This window comes from Macrobrachium nipponense, chromosome 27 (genome assembly GCF_015104395.2).
Source record: "Macrobrachium nipponense isolate FS-2020 chromosome 27, ASM1510439v2, whole genome shotgun sequence".
NCBI classification, from domain to species: domain Eukaryota; kingdom Metazoa; phylum Arthropoda; class Malacostraca; order Decapoda; family Palaemonidae; genus Macrobrachium; species Macrobrachium nipponense.
This window is the reverse complement of record NC_087216.1, coordinates 8,847,229-8,852,394: the sequence shown is the minus strand read 5'-3', so window position 1 is coordinate 8,852,394 and position 5,166 is coordinate 8,847,229. Positions and strand designations below refer to the sequence as shown.

Below are 5,166 nucleotides of genomic sequence, written 5' to 3'. Positions count from 1 at the left end.
TTCCTTGTTTGAGACCACAGCAGAAGATCCCTTGCTGTTTCGTACAGGGAGAAGGAGTGCGTCCCCCCCTGTTTTTTGATGTACGCCAAGGCTGTTGTGTTGTCCCGAATTGACCTGCACGACTGCATTTCGGAACGTGGGGGGTTCGAAGGCTTCAATGCCATCCAGACTGCCATCAACTCTTTCTTGTTGATGTGCCAGGACACCTGATCCCCCTTCCAGGTGCCTGACACGTTCTCTTGTCCCGAGCGTCGCTCCCCAACCTGCCTCCGATGCGTCGGAAAACAACACATGGCTGGGTTCGGCATGTAGAGAGACATTCCTTCCACAAATCGAAGTGGGTTGTTCCACCACCGAAGGTCTCTCTTGATTTCCCTTGAGATCTTGAAGGAGAACTCCAGATCTAGGGAGAGACGCCTCCAGTTCCGGTATAGGAAGACTGTAGAGGCCTGAGATGCAACCTTCCTAGAGAAACAATTGCTCCACGAGGAGAGTGTCCCCAGCAGACTCATCCACTCCCTCGCTGTGCATGCATCTTTCTCTAGGAAGGTCGTTATTTTCTCGTAGCAACGAGCTATCCTCTCTGGCGACGGAAAAGCCCGAAAAGCCAGAGAAGCTATCCGAATCCCCAGATAGATCCTCTCTTGACTGGGGATTAATTGAGACTTCTGGAAGTTCACCAGAAGTCCCAGCAAACTTGCCAATGTAAGGGTCTTTTGAAGGTCCTCCAGACATCTTTTCTTGAGACTCTGCTCTGATTAGCCAGTCGTCGATATAAAGCGACACCCTCACTCCCTCCAAATGTAGCCACTGCGCCACGTTTTTCATTAACCCCGTGAAAACTTGGGGTGCAGTTGATAGGAGCCGAAGCACAAGGCCTTGAATTGGGAAAGATGTTTCCTCCCATCATGAATCGTAGATACTTCCGTGAAGAAGGATGGATCGGCACATGAAAGTAAGCGTCCTGAAGGTCTAGAGACACCATCCAGTCCCCTGGACGAAGAGCCGCTAACACTGAGGAAGTTGTCTCCATGGCGAACTTCCTCTTTTCCACAAAGACGTTCAGGGCGCTTACATCCAACACCGGTCTCCATCCTCCTGAGTTCTTCGGAACTAGGAAAAGTCTGTTGTAAAAATCCCGCAGAGCGGGGCTCTTTCACTAGTTCTATAGCCTCCTTCTCTAGCATGAGATCTACTGCTAGAGAAAAGGGCTTGATTCATGATGGGGTCCTTGTACTTTGGCTACCAACTCCCTCGGAGTTGGTCGTCAATGGTGGTCTGACGAGAAGGGAATGAGGTTATCCTTTGCTGACAATCGATAGGGACCAATTGTCTGCCCCTTTGTGGGCCCAGACGTCGGCAAATTTCAGTAGTCTGGCACCCACTGATGTCTGGAGTCCTTGACCGCTATTTCTTCCCTCTGACTGACTTAGAGAAGGTTTTACCTCTCTTAAAAGGTCTAGTCCCTCTGGTTGCAAGAACCTCTGACAGCGGGTCCTCCTCGAAAGGGCTCCTGTCTCAGAGGGAGTCTCTTTCTTGGTTTTGGGTTGGAAGACAGAGCGAGGTTTCCTGGCCGCCTGGGCTAACATGTCCTGAGTAGCCTTAGCTGAAAGGGCACTCGAGACATCTTGGATAATTTTCTTGGGAAACAGAACGAGAGGAGAGAGTTGAGCATACAAGAGCGAGGCCCTTTGCGCATGAGACACTGCCTTCGTGAGAAACGAACAGTAGACCGACCGTTTCTTAAGCACTCCAGCTCCAAACAGTGAGGAGACTTCACTCGATCCGTCTCTCTGCTTTATCCATGCAAGTGAGTACAACAGTTAAGATCTTCAGGAGACAGAGCATCTGGGGTCTTGGTCTTATTAGCCAGAACACCTAAAGACCAATCAAGGAAGTTGAAAACTTCCAGGACTCGGAACATTCCCTTCAGTAAGTGGTCAAGTTCGTTCATTCCCCACGTAGTCTTGGCGGACAAGAGGGCGGAACGACGAGCAGAATCCACTAATGAAGAGAAGTCCGAGTCCGCAGACGAAGGGTGAGAGCGAGGCCTAAAGGAAGGTTCTCCCGATTCGTGTACCAGAATCCCAATCTGCCGGTCAGTTAGACGGAGGGAAAGAAAAACCGTCTTCCCTTTCTCTTCCTTCGAAAGGAGCCATTCCCCAAAACCTCTCAGCGCCTTCTTCATGGAAACAGTAGGTTTCATCCTTACACAAGACGAAACCTTCGACGTCTTCGAAGTGGAGAATAACGAAAGAGGAGAAGGGGGAGCCACCAGGAGAAAGGATATCTCCAAACTCTTTGCAGGAGTAACTCTGTTAGTTTCTTATAGGAGGAAACTGAGGCGTTCTTTTGGTTCCTTCTTCTTCTGAGGGGTCTGTTCCTCTTGAGCTGAAGAGCCCTCCTGATCCTTAGAGGCGCGACTATTCTTAAAGGAGTCTCTAGAGGAAGTTAGACGTATACGTCTTGGAGACAAAGCTTCAGAAACGTGTTCTACTTGCAAACATCCTTCTTGTCTGGAGGAGTGCGTCTCCCAGATTCTTGAAGCCTAATAGGAGTCAGGCGGCAGTCAGGTGCAGAGCGCCTGTTTGAAGAAGAACTTCTATCAGGCTCTTGGCGCCTATCCAAAGGAGAGCGGCTACCAGGCAAACGGCGCCTGCCCATACGAAAAGCGCCCTACCAGGCTCTTGGCGCCTGAAACCGAGGCGAGAGAATCTCTGGCGACGAGCGCCTACTAGGTGAGCGCCTACAAGGGGAGAAGCGCCTGCTAGGCTCTCGGCGCCTGACTCGAGGCAAGTAAAAGTCAGGAGAAGAGCGCCTGCCAGGCGAAACGCGCCTAACAAGCTCTTGACGCCTGTCCGATTTAGGGCGCTTGTCAACCGGAGAGTGGAGGCGAGACGAGGAGCGGCTACGAGGTGAGTAGTGCCTACTAGGCTCTTGGCGCCTGTCAAGGGGAGCGATCCTGTCTCGAGAAGAGCGTCTGTAGGGTGAGGATCTCCTACGCGCAGTTTGCTCCTTGTCCGAAGGAGAAACTTGTCTGTCAGGCGAATGTCGCTTCGACGCAGATGTGATCTTGTCCGAAGCAGAAAGCCTCCTGCGAGAATCCGAAACGCACAGGTGAGCGCGCGCTTCCGTCGAATAGCGGAGAGTCAGGAGAGGGGAGCCTGGACTTCTTTACAGGAAGCGAGACGTCCTTCCTACGACGAGAAGACACGCAAAGAGAGCCAGCCAGAGCCGAAATCTGCGCCTGAAAGGTTACCAACAACCCTTGCAGGAGAATTCACAAACTCGTGAACAGGAGACGAGGCTCGATCTCCGTTCGGGGAACGATACACCTGAGATCTCTTACGCTTCTTCGCTTCCACCTCAGGCTCTTCCGAAAAAACTTCAGGGCTGGAAGGGCGGGCGCGCAGGGAGCGTTCCAGGCTCTCTTCGAAGGGCGCGAGGCTTCCGAAGAGCTCCATCCTCTTTTAGGAGAAGGCGAAGGCGACGACGAGAAGCACTGGCGCAAAATTTCTCTCTTGGAGCGATCCAAGGTAGCCTGGGAACGATCAACAGGAGCTACCGAGGGGACGCCTGACCGTTGGGGATGCTCCCTAACCTTCCTGCGGCTTTCGACTTTCCTCCTCCACTGGGACTGGGAGTCTGGAAGAGGTCTAGGCCTGGAAGCATTAGGGAGCCGATCAGACGCACCCTCCACTGCACTGGGTTCACTGCACAAATCACTATTGGAATCACTCTGACCTTCTAGTTGCTTGATTCCTCTCCATACTGCGAATGGTGGCTTTCATTGAGGCCACTTCCGAAGGCGCATCTTCGGCTTCGGTGCAGGGAGCAGGAGCTGAAACTGACAAAGGAGCTACTTCTAAAATAGGATTATCTACATCCAACTCGCTAATACGAGATCTACTACTGCTCCTGGAAGAAGCTTTCCTAACTTTATCCTTTTCAAGCTTCCTCAAGTAGGAAGACAAAGACTTCCATTCATCCTCATTCAGCTTTTCACATTCATTACAAGGGTTATTAAAGGTGCATTCATTCCCTCTACACTTCAAACATACCGTGTGAGGGTCTACCGCAGCTTTCGGTAGCCTCACCTTACACTCAGTCATACAACAAACTCTAAACATAGCAGTTTTTCTTAGTATCAACATCAGACATCATGAATCCAAGAAAAATCCAAAGAAAAATCCAATAACTGTCCACAAATCGCGAATGCCAGGCCAAAAGATCGGGACTTCACCAAAAGTCCGTTAGAAACAATCCAGGGCGAAAACGAGAAAAGAATCCAACTGTCAAGAGGTACCGACAACAGGTGTGGTCGACACCGACGACAGAAAAAATTCTGGCAAGAAAGGTATGATGGTTCTTACACCCCTCCTCCCAGCGGCGGTAAGGTAGATCACCTGACCTACTGTCGCGTTAGCCGCGAGTTTTTGAATTCTGTCGTGACGTCAGAGACGTAAGCTAAGTATATGTCTGACAGGAAAGTTCATGTACAAAATTGAAAATTAAAGAGTTATCCTTTTAGTGGAGTTTTGTAACTTCAAAGAAATTGATCAGGGATGTTTTGGAGTAGTCTGTCAATATATTATAAACAAAAATAATGAGAAAAAGAGTTGCCTAGTTAAGTTTTAGTTAGTAAGGGAACTACTTAAGAACAAGTAGTGAGTCAACTCAAAATACTCTACATAGTATACTTGTCCCCTGAAGCCACCCACCCAAATGTGACTCTAAGAGGCTGGGGGATATCAATCATGAATACTTATTTGTTATTAAAGTCTGACTTCTAAAGTACTACTTTTCACTTATATGATGTTTTTCTCGTGATTATATTTTGATTATTTTGTTAAAAAATTATGTCAAAATCTTCACACAATCTAGTCTTTGACCATTCCATATACAAAATGAGGCTATCCAGACAATTAAAAGCACAGTACCAGAAAACATTACAAACGGAAAAGAACCAATATCAGAAAATTACAAATACAATCAATAAATGTCTCAAGATACAAACATTCAAAATGATGCCGAACCATACAACCTTTTTCCTTACATATGTTAGTAAAATGACAGTTCATACCTGATGAGCTACTTTCTTGCATGCCAGTGCAAGATTCTGGTTTGTGGAAGGTACTTGGAGAGTTAGCAGGAGTCCTGGCATCA

At 48.7% G+C, this 5,166-nt stretch overlaps 1 protein-coding gene across 1 annotated transcript in view; it reads left to right on the top strand.

Annotated features, from left to right (window-relative positions):
• The window catches only part of LOC135200804 (serine/threonine-protein kinase 11-interacting protein-like), a 249,900-nt gene that overhangs the window by 207,731 nt on the left and 37,003 nt on the right, over positions 1–5,166 (top strand).